The sequence below is a fragment of the Rana temporaria genome, chromosome 3 (genome assembly GCF_905171775.1).
Source record: "Rana temporaria chromosome 3, aRanTem1.1, whole genome shotgun sequence".
Lineage (NCBI taxonomy): Eukaryota > Metazoa > Chordata > Amphibia > Anura > Ranidae > Rana > Rana temporaria.
Window position 1 is genome coordinate 121385063 of NC_053491.1, and position 15114 is coordinate 121400176.

The 15114-nt window shown below is 41.1% G+C and overlaps 1 protein-coding gene across 1 annotated transcript in view; it reads left to right on the top strand.

Annotated features, from left to right (window-relative positions):
• The window catches only part of TAF3 (TATA-box binding protein associated factor 3), a 138152-nt gene that overhangs the window by 92822 nt on the left and 30216 nt on the right, over positions 1-15114 (top strand). The gene's annotated exons all lie outside the window — the stretch shown is intronic.

Genomic DNA, 15114 nt, shown 5'->3' on the forward strand with positions numbered 1-15114 from the left:
CTCTCTATAATTTAAACTCCACATGGCACTGTATGAAAGAACAGGGGGATGAGTGATCTTTATTGGGCCTCATGTACACTGCAGCTGCTAAACAGACATTTAGGAGCAGTTAGACGTTTTTTTCAGCAGCCCCTAAACTCTCTTCAATGGTATCTTATATGTACATGTAGACTCAGTCATTTACAGTAGGTTAGAGGCAGTTGTGGTTGGAAGCATTTTTTTTTTTAAAGCCGAAGAATCGTGTTCAGTATGTTAGTTTGCTGGCATTTGGCCGCCAAATGCTTGTAACAGCGGTAACCCGCCAGTCACAGAGCCGGAGTCCCCGGTGGGAAGAGAGATGAAGAATGGAAGCTTCCTGCACAGGGGACAGCGGTGACCTCACAGGCTTCGGTTTCAGGTAAGTGACACATAATGGGCTACTATGCGATGCATAGTACCCATTATGGTTTAACCACTAGAGTACCGGGCCATCGTCAAATGACGGCTCCACGGTTACTCTGAAAATTCAACAGGACGTCATTTGACATCCTGTATTCTTGCGGCCACTGGGGGGTGCGCGAGCGCGCCGGCGGCAGCGCGCGCGCGCCCGGCGCGTCCCCGAGATGCCGATGCGCGTGCCTGGCGGTCGCGATGTCCGCCAGGCACTCGGAATCGGCGGCTACAGGGACAAGACGTGGAGCTCTGTGTGTAAACACAGAGCTCCACGTCCTGTCAGGGGAGAGAGGAGACGGATCTGTGTCCCTTGTACATAGGGACACAGCATCGGTCACCTCCCCCAGTCACCCCCCTTTCCCCACAGTTAGAACACAATTTAGGTATACATATTAACCCCTCCCTCACCCCCTAGTGTTAACCCCTTGAATGGCAGTCACATTTATACAGTAATTAGTGCATATTTATCGCATTAATCGCTGTATAAATGTGAATGGCGCCAAAAACGTGTCAAAAGTGTCCGATGTGTTCGCCGCAATGTCACGGTGACAGTAAAAAAAATCGCAAATCGCCGCCAATACTAGTAAAAAAATTAATAAAATAAAAATGCCATAAATCTATCAGCTATTTTGTAAACGCTATAACTTTTGCGCAAACCAATCAATATATGATCATTGCGATTTTTTTTTACCAAAAATATGTAGAAGAATACATATCGGCCTAAACTGAGGAAAAAAAAACGTTTTTTTTAAAAAAAATTGTGATATTTATTAAATAAAAAAGTAAAAAATAGTGTTTTTTTTAAAATTGTCACTCTTCTTTTGTTTATAGCGCAAAAAATAAAAACCGCAGAGGTGATCAAATACCACCAAAAGAAAGCTCTATTTGTGGGAACAAAATGATAAAAAAATTGTTTGGGTACAGTGTAGCACGACCGCGCAATTGTCATTCAAAGTGCGACAGTGCTGAAAGCTGAAAATTGGCTTGGGCAGGAAGGGGCGTAAGTGCCCAGTATGGAAGTGGTTAACTTTGCAGGAAAATAAAGAGGAAATAAAACCCATCAGGGTTTACTTCATCTAACAGCTTTGGTTCTTCTGGCAAAGCTGCACTAAAATGATCTGATGGTGACACGCCCCTTCCTGTCTTCTCCTCCAATGAGGAAAGTCAGTACCTTTTTACTGTATGATCTGTAAATGGGGGGAGAGAATCCTGTGTCTGTTCCGACACTCTCCCATTCACATATCGTCGACGTATCAGTCCAGACACTCAAGGCTCTGCACTGCACCTTTGCATTTTGGGTTATTTAAGAATACAAACTTCTTATCAAATAAAGACAACCGACATACAAAATTAATTTTGCTTCATGAAACTGGTATTCATACAAAAACAAACGGCCCTAAAGCCACAATGCTGTGAGAAGCCTTTGAATTCCAACTTTTGAAGTACTACATTGCTGGTGAAGAAGGAAATTGCTGCTTTGGCTGTACTACCTGACCTTCGCTCACTACACCTGATGATCTATCCATTGTGGAGTGCCCTGTATTATGCCATATATATATATATATATATATTATATAATATTTGTGTGCACAATGCCCTGAATGAACGAAGGTAATGCACATAGGTACATATTGCAAAGTAACAGTACACATCTAGCGTTCTGGCACTGTGCAAGGGGATAGCGGCTGTCTCCTCCCCTCTGCTCAGCAGAAAGATAGGAGGCATCTTTTCCCAGCTTAGTCTCCCTATCCCCCGCCGCCCCCCTCCCCAATGGTCAGGATATGATTGGCCAGAGAGGGAGAAAAGGGCAGGCAGTAGGGCTGGCTGCTGCCTGCTTCCTACTGGGAGCGCCCATCTGGGGACACGTCAGAGGAAACCTTCAGCTGCCTCCTCCCCTCTGCTCAGCTAACCGCAATAAGGCAGCTTCTCCCAACCCAGTCTCCCTCCTCTAAACACGCGTTGAGGCTTCATCGCGTCACGAGATAGCTGGAATCTAACCAAGATGTAGATTGCAGCACACGTTAGACTGGCTGGAGCTAATTGCACAAAAACCATGCTGTACACTCTGGATGCCAGGTTTTAGACCTCATAAAATGTAGTGTTTTTTTCTCAATTTTTTTTTGTTCTTTAATTGAATAAATCTACGGTTTTACGCTATGTGCAATTCCCCGTTGTGTGTTTTTGTCTGCATAATATCTGAGGATCCATCCAGTGAGGTGTTTATTTTGCCTTGGAGGATCCTATGTTCCCCTACCAATACAAGAGATCCCAATAGCAATAAGATACCTTGTGGTTAACTTTTTGAGAGAGTCACCATCTAGAACATCACCCAGGGGTGGATTCCCCGCAGGCGCAGATGACCATACTAGAAATAGTTTGGTTCACATCTGGGGTGAGCGCACATTCTGCAGATTACCAGATCTCTTTTGAGATTGTCCCCCTTTTTTTTTTCATGAAAGCTAAAAATAGCTTCCATGCAAACATTTTAAATTAATTCATCGTATTCATACTATTTTTGGGTTTTCTTTTTCCGGTTTGTCAGTTGTGAAATGACAAAAAAAAATCACAAGAGAAATAAGTTGTGTTTTTGTTTCATTAGGTTATTAGTTCTGTCTCCTCCTTCCTTTAACCCTACTCAGTTAAGCATGTGGCACATTCAGTTCCCCATCAAGCTTTTATGTTTTATAAAACAAGTGATTGTTCCAAGACAAAATAATGCAAAAGAAAGAAAAGTCGCATACCAGACCCCTGTAGTGGAGCCAGTCTGTCCGGTCCAAACATGCAGGTATTTTCACAGCCTCGTGTAATTATTGGAGTCTGTCATTTTTTTTTTCCTCATAACTGCCTTTGTGAGGTATTTGTAATGCAGCATGGAAAAGCATAAAGTGATTGTAGTGTAAAACCTTTTTAGATTCTTTTTTTTTTTTTTTTGTAATCCACCAGAAGAACAGTATTAGTTTCATTGTTCAGATAATACTTTTAGGAAAGAATGCTGGAGATGTTTAATTTTTTGAGTAGGATATAGTAAACGTACAGTCTAATATTCTGGTTTTAGGTTGTTGTGCATTGTTGGGAAATGCAAATTGCGGGCAAACATTATTTTTTTTTTTTATTAATAAACTGTCCAATTGTCTGATGTGCTTTTTGGTTGTTGGCCTCAAAAGATAAACACGAAAAGACAATAGTTGGAATGAGCGGTTTTAGCCTTGTCTTTTGCCAAGCTTTCATTTTGCTACCATGGCAATTTAATCAAATGATCATACACAATATGGGTTTTCTGCATCCAGAAGCATGGTTTCAATATTTTCTTGCATTGTTGCCTGTATATTTTTCAAGTGAGATAGATTGTTATAGTAATGTCACAGCAGCAACTTTTTTAGCATTACAAAACACTTTTTTTGTTACTGTAGTTGGCCACATTACGTCTAATACAAATAATGAATTCTGTGCCACCTTCTATACGTTTGAGCTGCACAATTACTCATTAAAGAATCAAGATCGCGATTCAACCCCTCCACGATCTTAAAACGGCATTTCCTCGATTCAGTGCAGAGCTGTTCTCTGCTCACTGTTGACAACTGTCAAAAAACAAAAACAAAACAGGCAGCCTGCAAAGTTTGTCACAATATTGCTTAGGCAGCGATAAAGAGAAACCTTTAGTACTTTTAGATCAGTGGTCTCCAAACTGCGGCCCTTTGCTTGCCTTTATCCGGCCTATGGGGCACTATCCCTCCCTCCCATTTCTCTCACTGACACCACTAATAGGGCACTATGATACCAACAATGGGGTACTATTCCTCCCACTGATGCCAGGAACATTTCCACACCCGCTGGCCAAAGTCTGGCCCCCCCAATTTAAATGATATATTTTTTAGCAGAGACCCCCGAGAAAATGGTGGTCATTGAAATATTGTATGTCGCTCTGTATTTGCACAGCGGTCTTTCAAATGCAATCTTTTGGGAAAACAGACTTTAATGAATTAAAAAAATAAATGTATCCGTAAAGTTAGCCCAATTTTTTTGTATTCTGTGACAGATGATGTTACGCAGCAAAAATCGTGATCTTTATTCTAAGCAATAAAATGGCGATTCTCATTTTAGCCAGAATCGTGCAGCTCTACTATACATGTTTATATTTTGTGTTGATGACCTTAATTCAATCAAATTCAATGAATAAATAAAAATGGCGAGTGCAAAAAAGTCTCTTGTGTTTTCCTTATTACAGAAGACTCCCAGTCTTATTCATTGTTCACTTGTCTTTCAAATGGTGCTCAGTGATTCCCACCATCTTTTTGTGTCTGCACACTCACCTCCAGGTTACAAACGCCTTCCCCACTGGGGATCAACTCTGCTCTTACTTTAGTGTTGTCGCTGTTTAAATATTCCTCCTCATATGCTCCAAGAAGGTGGTGTTAAAATCATCAAGGACAAAAGGTGTGTGTGTGTGTGTGTGCCATTTTAAAGCCTTGTACACACAACCGGTTTTCTCAGCAGGAAAACTGCCAGGAGAGCTTTTGGCTGTGAAAACCGGACGTGTGTATGCTTCCTCGCAGTTTTCCTGTCAGGAAAACAGCTGGTAATCCCATCGGGGGGATGGAGAACCTGCTGTCTATTTTCCAGTTGGGATTCCCAGGTTTTTTTCCCCCCACCAGATTTACTACTTGCCTATTGGAAAGACTGCGAGGCAGTGCCGATGGAGCTTACACATGGCCGGGATTCCCGGCCAATGCTCCAATTCTAGTTTTCCTGCCGGGTTCTGGGCTTTCCCCTTGGTTTTCTCGGCAGACTTTTTACCGCTGGGAAAACTGAGCGTGTGTACAGGGCTTAAGCGTTCGACCTTTATCTTCTTCCACTCAAGCTCACAGGACAGAGGAACCCCTCATAGTGTGATATTGCTTAAAACTTTTAATAATAAAATGGGACAGCACAAGTGATTAGCACTTCCGCCTAGCAGCACTAGGGATGCCGGTTTCCTCTAGATACTCTGGTTTCCTCCTACACTCCAAAGACATGCTGGTAGGTTAATTTGCTCCTGTCTAAATTTGCTCTAGTATATGAATGAATGCATATACTGCTTGCCAAGCATTTTGCAGCTGCACATAGTTATGTTACACATAGAAATTAAAGGAGGAATTATGAAGGCCTTCATGGTTTTTCACATGGTTCTTATTTGCTATTTTAGCATATGTAAATGAAATATACTTCAACATTAAATATCTTTTGGGTTTTTAGAAAATATGTGAATTAACAATAAAAGGACAGGGGGAGGTACATAAAGAATTATTATTTTATAGCTACTAAACGGAACTGTTGTTGACTCAGAGTACATGCCGCTGGTTTAAGTTTTCCTGTAGAGATTTCTTGGTGGAAAGGTCATAAGAAGTTTACATAAATCTCTCTGAATCATAGCGAGTAAGCTTAATTGTTAGCGGTACATTGTAACCTGATCACCGGTTTACATTTATTTAAACACTCTCTCCAGAACCCTGACAATCCTAATTAAGCCAGCTTTAATTATAACCTGTTGTTGCACCATGCAGCGCTTACCTGAATGACACATCTTGACTTGACCTTAGTGCAACACTGCTAACTCTTAACCCCTTAATTTTTATATCCAGCCACATTTCCCCAGATGGGGTGATACTTTGTAGATATTATATACGGTGTGTGTAATATATATATATATATATATATATATATATATATATATATATATATATATATAATATATATGTGTTTTTTTTAAACATGGCTTGGCTTTGATTTGGTCCACAAGTCTAGGTATATATCTATGCTATGGATATGATTTCTATACACAGCTGTTGCCAAAATTTGGAGGCTGGGGCAAAAAAAAAGAACCTTCCTTTTTGTACATCTTTTGTGTCTTGGGGCACTGAGTATCGATAATATTTGGATTTGGCATAAATACAGCTTGATACCCATCTTTCGCAAGAAGTTAAATAGTGTTATGGATGCCCTTTTTTATTTTTTTCTGAACTTAGAACCATTCACTGGAATTGGGGCTTTAGTGTCAAATACAGAAAAATACTAATTGGAAGAGGAAGTATACTTCCTCTGCAAACTTTTAGCTATAGGTAAGCCTATAATAAGGCTTACCTATAGGCATTGAAAATATCTTCTAAACATGTACTGTGTGCCGTTCCTTCCGAGCCCGTGATGTGAACTGCGGCTCCCGCTCACATGACGTCATTGCGGCTCCGGCCAATCGCAAAGCCGGAGCCTGCGAAACCGGAAAAAGCTCCGGGAAAGATGTCTGCGATGCATACTAGCTCATTATGTCTTTGTCTTGCAGTTTGTTTTTGGGGGGGGGTTCAGAGGTTTATAACTTTTTTTAACGGCTAGAAATCCAGTGTACTCCCAATTTATGTTTGGGCATTTGCTGTAATAAATTTCCAACCGGTGATGTCAGCCCTGCATATATTGAATTCTTTCCCAACAAAACAATACTACTGCCTTGACTTCCAAAAGTCTGCCCACACTGAATGTAGGAAAAGGGCTCCTGAGAGATGTATTTAACTTTTGATACTCACTCACCCAGTAGGTCGAGTGCTGTCCAGCTGAGAGCTTCTTTCTTCTGGCAGTGCTCTGGTCCGTGCCCCCATGTTTCCCTGTGGCATAATCGCTAGGCTGCCGGCTGTTCATCGTTCAGCTGGCATGCCTCCTGATGATGTGCTAGTAGGCCCGCCCCTCCTTCTTTCCTCAATGAAAGGCTATGCCTTCTGGGATATGTGACGTACATATTCTGGAAGGCACAGCGGACATTGTACGCGTCATTTGCCTAAGGTGACTGAAGTGATGGAGGAGACGGGCGGAGAGGCAGGATTGTGCTTGGGAGGCCGAAGGTTTGCTTTAAAGAATGAGTCCAGGTATGTCTATTATACAAAGTTACATTATTCCAGCTTGGACAAATATAACTGTGTATATACTATAATGACCTATGATTAAACTTGGCGTGCCGACCAAAGCGGAGAGAGAAAACAAATTCCCCTGGGCCTCCAAGATCTTGGTGTCGTCAATCTTTGTTCATTCATCCCCCGGTGATCGTTTTTTTTATATGCAGAGAGCCAAAGTCCCAGGCCTGAGCGAGCCTCCTCTATGACTAAGACCAGGTGGGTGGAGTGAATTATTTCCGGGGGGCTTGGTCTGCAAAGGCAAGCTGTTTGAGGCTGTTTTACACCGATGTTCATACTTTGGTCTGGATGTGTGGCTTTTTGCATTATTATATGTATATAGCATACCTGGCTGATGCCCCTGGAAGCTCGAAATCACAGACGCAGGCACCGCTGCTCTAGCAATCTCTACTTTTGCTTCTGGGTCCCATGTTGGGCGTCCATCCTGATGCATTGTGAATACAAGGTTTGTCACTCGCCACATTCACTATTCAAAGAATTCTTTACGTTCTCTAAATGAATGCAGAACGTTCCCTGATTGGGTGTGGTTGAGAGTTTGATGTTACCACCCTGTCTTATCCAATCAAAGAAAGCTTTGCATTCAAATGAGAAGCATTCTCTGAATGGCGTACCTGCCAGTCTCTTGTGTTCAGTAAATAGGGTAGCTGTTAGCTACGGTACCAGAAAGTAAATGGACATCACTGGAGTAGCAGATTTCCAACTTCCAGGGGCATTGGTCCAGTTTTAACTAAATTTTAACTATGCATTTACCATACCTGGCAATGGATAATGTAGCAATGCCTGGAATAATTATTTTATTCGAAAAAATTTGCTTACCAGTGATTTGCTCAAGTTAACATGGAGATGCTGTTGTATACAGTCATTTAAATGGATTTCTTGACTCCGGTTAAGCTTTTGACCACAATTATTTTATTTTTTTGCTTTACATTTTTTACGTTTGTTTGATTTAATAAATATTTTTAAATCCTTTTTGTATTTTAAAAATTTAATGACAGTTTAGAATACATTTGCATACTTTTGCATTGTAATTTGTAGTACTTGGGTGTTTCTGATGCATCATCAAAGTTGAAATTTATTTGATGATCTAACTTTTTTTAATGTGTAATGTTAAAGTGAATATCTGACAATTTATAGGGCAAACTTTTGTATATTCCTTGTGATTTTTGTGCCCATAACAGATCAGTGTTTTGTAGGTCTTTTATACTTGGCTAATACTCGTTTGAAAACAATTAGTGCATCTTTCAAACAAAGTAAACTTGATTAAATAATTACACTAATAATGGGCAGTAATGGAATACGAAGGGTTATCTCAAAACGAATCCCTGGGTAATGGAATTGGTGTATCTCAGATTTTTTTTCTCTCCTTGCCATTCCCAGTGTACAGAGGAACAAGACGAGCGAGCGGTTATGGGAAATAAGGGGGAGCCACTGGAGGCCAGTGAAGAAAACGAGACCTTATCTGAAGCAATTAATCAAGAAACTCATATGGTGGGACAATTATTCAAAGCTAATTCTAAAATAGCTTTAGAGCCCCAGGTCCTGAGATACTTTTCCAGAATTTTGTCAAGGTCATTGAGAGCAGCGGGGCAAGTCCTGCATAAAAATGAAGGCATCACTTGAGCTGGTTAATAGTTTTATATTGTATTCGTGTTTACTGCAAAACCGTGTGATGTAAAAGAGCTGACCGGTGTTTGTGTGACTAATGGCAGGTTGTGTTTCTTCCCAAAGGTCAGTTCTGGCAGTGATATATTATAACTTGAATAATTTTGTTAAAAAATATTTTTTTGTGACATTAGAAGATAATTAGTAAATGGAGAACTCCGCACTATGGTAATGTAAAATATATTAAGGAAGCTGCTCCCCTAAAGTGGTGTGAAAACAGCTTTAGCAATGTGGGGGGTGTATAGTAATAAGGGGGCGCTAATAGTAGGTGATAAATTCCAAATTCTAGCGTGAGACAATATGTTAACTATAAGGTCAACAATACAATAGTGATTTAAAGTGTAAGTGCTTCTATAATAACATAAAAAAATAGGCGCAAACGGGTCCAAAAAAATGCAGCAATGGTCACTAAATAAGCAATTGGTAAGTCATGCATCAAATGGTTAACTTGAGAGTAGACACCATCACCACGGAACAGACATCAAATTGGCGACACCTGGTGAGAGGTAGAGGTAAGTGCCTACTTGCCAGACCACCATGACCCTTCGTTTTAATAAAAGGATCAGGTGGAGCTTTAGTACAGTTGGTGGCCTAAGGTCTGTACTGGTACCTGGATGGGACTTGCCAGGAATGGACTCCAACAGAAGAAATAGCCATGGATAAAGTGAAGAAAAACGGGCCATAGTGAAGTTCCGCGATTTATTGTAAAACGGATTAAAAACAAAATCCAAATGTCCACTTACTTGTGCAAGTGCCGAGACCTTGGCACTAAGGAATCAAGCGTGTTACAGCTAGATGTGACGTGGAGCACTGTGTCTCGCTCTCGTGGGTAGGTGTAGCGTGCGTTCCCACGCCTCTTTGTGCCACATCCGGAAGTAGCTGAACGTACGTCTCGACATACGTTTCATCTATTGATGACGTCAGGAAGTTAATTACTTAAAGTGTAAGTAAACCCCCTTATCGTTTTCAGCCAAGGAAGCTGCCATCTTTGCCTCTGTTTAATCCACAACTGCCATGATGCTGCACATGTGGTTAGTTATGACACCAGCCATTGGATGGTTTGGAAGTGTGGTTGAGAGCATAACCAATGGGAGTGCTACATTCGCGGCATATGCATAGGCATATGGATAGGTTTACTTCCGATTTAAACGCCGGCCAGCCCCATCCAAAACGTTCTGTCTATCATAGGAAGCGGGACTTTGTATTAAAGAGGCTGCCGAGTAAACAGGAGATTCTCCTGTATGTATTCTCCTGTATACGCTCAAACCTCCCCCTCCGAGGCTGCAGATGGGCATGGATCAGGCTGCATTGATGGCAATGGCGAGGCTGCATTGATGGCAATGGCGAGGCTGCATTGATGGCAATGGCGAGGCTGCATTGATGGCAATGGCGAGGCTGCATTGATGGCAATGGCGAGGCTGCATTGATGGCAATGGCGAGGCTGCATTGATGGCAATGGCGAGGCTGCATTGATGGCAATGGCGAGGCTGCATTGATGGGTACTGACCCTTATTTTGCTTCACAGTTCTTTATTTAAAATGTATTTTTTTTCCCCCTGCACCTTCCCTCTTAAAGTGAAGGTGCGTGTTATACGCAGATAAATATCCAAATAACACGCCCAAGCTCATGCTTGGACTCTTCACTACACAAGATAGTTCTTGTTGGGCAGTGTATTGGTTCGTTTGCATTTTATTTTAATGGTTCAAAGAATGTCAAACAAAATGGTCAGCCCTCACGCATTTTCACTTCATCAAATCTGCCCATCTTTGAAAAAAGTTTGGACACCCCTGTCTTGGTGCAATGAGTTCAGTATAATTTTTTTATTTATTTTTTTGCTATTTTTTGTTCTTAGAGTGGGTATAACGAGCTTGTACATTATGTGTTCATTTTTTATCAGTGTATCTCAGAATGCTTTAAGCCAAGTTTACAGTGCTGCCCTGCCGCATTGTATGAAGACGTGTTGGTTCATTGCAGTAACATTTTTTTTAATGGCACTCCAACTCTCCTTTATTGTAGTGCACACTATAGAACGGCCACGTATGTGGTGTGATGTATTGCACAAAATAGGACATACACCTCTTTTGGTGCATTAGGTATTTAAATAAATTGTCTGCCTTTACCCCCTTAACACGCAGCAACAGTGCATACATGACCTACACAACTACCAATCGGGTTTAGACTTTCACTTTCTAGCTGTCATTTGCAGAGCAATACAGACACCCATTGGAGACGACGCCGGTATGATTTATTTTTATCTGTAAGCCAAGAAAGTGTGTGCACTCTGTTGTCCTGAAAGATATTACTCCTCCTAAACTTGTGCGTGGTATGTTACTATAATCACAAATGGCACAAAATGAGATGATTTACGAGGCCAATTTATTGTATCTGCCAGGCAGGGAAAATGGGTGGATGTATCCTTTATCATAAACTATATCATAAATAACCAGGTGCTTTAAATTCTCATGTGGTGTCAGCAGCCAGTTCCTGTAAACATCCTGGTCTGGTGTGTAGTCATAGAAACCTATTGCTGTTATCTGGGCCTTCTGCCTTTGTGATATAACAGCATTACCATATATATTAGTCCATTCATAATGTTAGGTGGCATTCTTGGTGTGTGTGGACGCAGGATCCTAGCTCTGGAGTACATGCAAATATGGATTGCTGGCATCTGGATTTGTTAGCAGTGCCAGAAGTCTCTATATTTTCACACTGGTTTTAATTGCAGTAAATCGATGACATATACAGCATGCTGTATTCCATCCGTAAAGCTAAAAAATACACACAAATGTCTAGATTTAAAAGTTGTGTGTGGCATACTCTAGTCCTTTGTTATAAGTAAGGGTGCAACGGATCAAAAAACTCACGGATCGGATCGATCCTCGGATCAGGAGTCACGGATCGGATCATTTTCAGCAAAAAAAGGGGTCAGTTTTCATCGGTCCAAATTATATATATATATATATATATATATATATATATATATATATATATATATATATATATATATATATATATATATATATATATATTATATTATATGTGTGTGTGTGTGTGTGTATATATATATATATATATATATATATATATATATATATATATATATATATATAATACACATACACACACACACTTTATAGTCAGTGTCAGAACTGGGGGAAATAACATGCAGTAGTAAATAATCTTCCTGTAAAAACATCAAGATTGTACTTTTAACAAGTCCTGTCCAAACAGCCTCACCTGCTTCCTCTTTAATCCACCCCTGTGAATTGCTATTGTGCTCTCCCCCCCACCCCCCTCTCACACCAGTGCTTCACTGCTAACATTCCCTCTTCAAGTCTGCTTGCCAGAGCCCAGTGCATATCGTGACACGCCTCCCCGGGGAGGCGTGTCACGCTGGGCTCTGGCAAGCAGACTGGGTGGAGCAAGATGGCCGCCGCTCCGGAGCTAGGCCGAAGCCGGGGACTTGCCTAGGCTCCGGAGCGCTCCGCAGATCGCTAGGTGTGCCGATCCGAACGGGGTGGTCCGTTCGGATCACGGATCGGTGACGATCCGTTGCACCCCTAGTTATAAGGCAAGTTAAAGGTTGTAAAGGATGTTTTTTTATTTGCTAAATGGGTTCCTTTTAACCACTTGAGCCCCAGACCATATTGCTGGTCAAAGACCAGGCCACTTTTTGCGATTCGGCACTGCGTCGCTTTAACTGACAATTGCGCGGTCATGCGACGTGGCTCCCAAATAAAATTGGCGTCCTTTTTTTTCCACAAATAGAGCTTTCTTTTGGTGGTATTTGATCACCTCTGCGTTTTTTTGATTTTGCGCTATAAACAAAATAGAGCGACAATTTTGAAAAAAAAATATATTTTTTGCTATAATAAATATCCCTCAAATATATAAACGATTTTTTAGGCCGATATGTATTCTTCTACATATTTTTCGTAGAAAAAAAAATCACAATAAGCGTTTGGTTTGCGCAAAAGTTATAGCGTTTACAAAATAGGGGATAGATTTATGGCTTTTTTTTTTTTTTTTTTTTTTTTTACCATTTACTTTTTTACGGCGATAAGTGATTTTTTTTTTTTTTTTTACCATTTACTTTTTTACGGCGATAAGTGATTTTTTTTTTTTTTTTTTTATCGTTACTGCGACATTATGGCGGACACTTTTGACACATTTTTGGGACCATTGCCATTTTTATAGCGATCAGTGCTATACAAATGCATTGATTACTATAAAAATACCACTGGCAGGGAAGGGGTTAACACTAGGGGGCGAGGAAGGGGTTAAGTATGTTCCCTGGGTGTGTTCTAACTGAAGGGGGGGTGGACTGACTTGGGGAAATGACTGATCGCTGTTCATACATTGTATGAACAGACAATCAGGCATTTCTCCCCCTGACAAGACTGGGAGCTGTGTGTTTACACACACAGCTCCCGGTTCTCGCTCTGCAATGAGCGATCGCAGATGTCCGGCGGTGATCGCGCCCGCCGGACATGCGCGTCGGCATCAGGGGCGAGCGCGCCCCTATTGGCTGCTCGACGAGATGACATAGATCTATGTGATCTCGCCCAGCAGACCCGACCTGCCACCGTATAACTGTGGCTGGTCTGCAAGGAGTTAAGCTAGTGCGTTGTTGGTTCACTTACGTTTTTCCTTCGGTTGCCCTTCTAAATGCCCTGAGTGGAGGCGATTCAGGAGGCAGAGACGGTAAAAATCACTGCTTGCAGTCAGCCAGATACCAAGGGATCTGTAGTCCTTAAAAATTTAAAGTAAACCATAGAGGGGAGGCTGGAAAGCATGCAGGGAATCCATGAGATTGTGGAAAGAGATGGCCAACAGACAGGTAGAACTTGCAACATGAAAATATTATTTTTTCCCCACAAAAGCTTGTATTGGATTGTTAAAAATCACTATTGTTTGTACTGCTATAATAATGTTGATGTTCTAAAATGAAAGTGTACACCACAACTTCTTTAAGAGATCATTGACTCCATTCTTTACTTTCTTTCATGATATTGTAGCATCTACAGTGCAATAAACGTAGGCTTTTATAACCGGTTACCATGGAAGGAAGGTGGGGAGGCTGAATAGTATTTTTTTCACTTCGTATACTATTGTAGCAGTTATTTCTCTCAAGGTCCCTGTAGGCATTGCATGTGCCATTCAGATCACTGTCTGGTGTAACAGTGCCACAGCCACACTTGACCTTTTATGCCACTGGGAATAACCTGTTGACTGTTTTTGACCAGCAACAGTGTAGAAACAAGCGGGGCACTGCTGGTCACATTTGCATATACAGTAATATGATGCATGATGTCTGTCAATAGGACAGATCATTTTCTAATGAATACATTCATTTTTTTTATTTTTATGGTTTGTAATGTTAAATGGAAAGTTTGCCCAAAACCATTATTTTTGTATTTTGTGGAGGCTGACAATCATAATTTATGTCTTGGATATTTTTTTTTATTAGGCACAGTTTCTAGCACCACCGATATTCTGTATGGATCTTTCTCTTTGAATGTTTGTTTATTAACTTTGTATTATGTAAAATCAGCAAAGCCTGGTAAACATAGGCTGAATATTGGCTGGTTCAGCAGAAACCAGCCAACATTATGTCCTAGAGATGCCACCAGCCGAGCGAGCATTCTGGAAACACAGAAGCTGATCAGAATCCAGTTGGCACTCGCAGCCAATGGCTGCAATCAGTGTGTTTTGGCATGGGGGCAGTCTCCCGGTCAGAACACAATAGATCAGTGGGGAGATCGCTGTACGAACATCGCATAGTTGGTACAACGAGGTCCTCCAGAATGCCTTTTTTTTTTTTTTTCAGCCCGCTGGGTTGAACGAAAAAACAAATGGTGTGTACCAGACTTCGAACTCGGCAAATGGCAGTCCTTTCCTTGATTATAATAAGCCTGTAAATAACGTCGGTCATTGGCAGCCTTTAAACCTGAAATAAGGTTTGGGTGGGCTGGCCCTTTGTTTTACCAAAATCAAGCAGCTGCCAATATTGGTTTGGGAGCGTTAAAAACAAATTAATGGTTTAATTTTTTTTATTTCTGGCATCGCTGTTGTGTTAAAACAAATG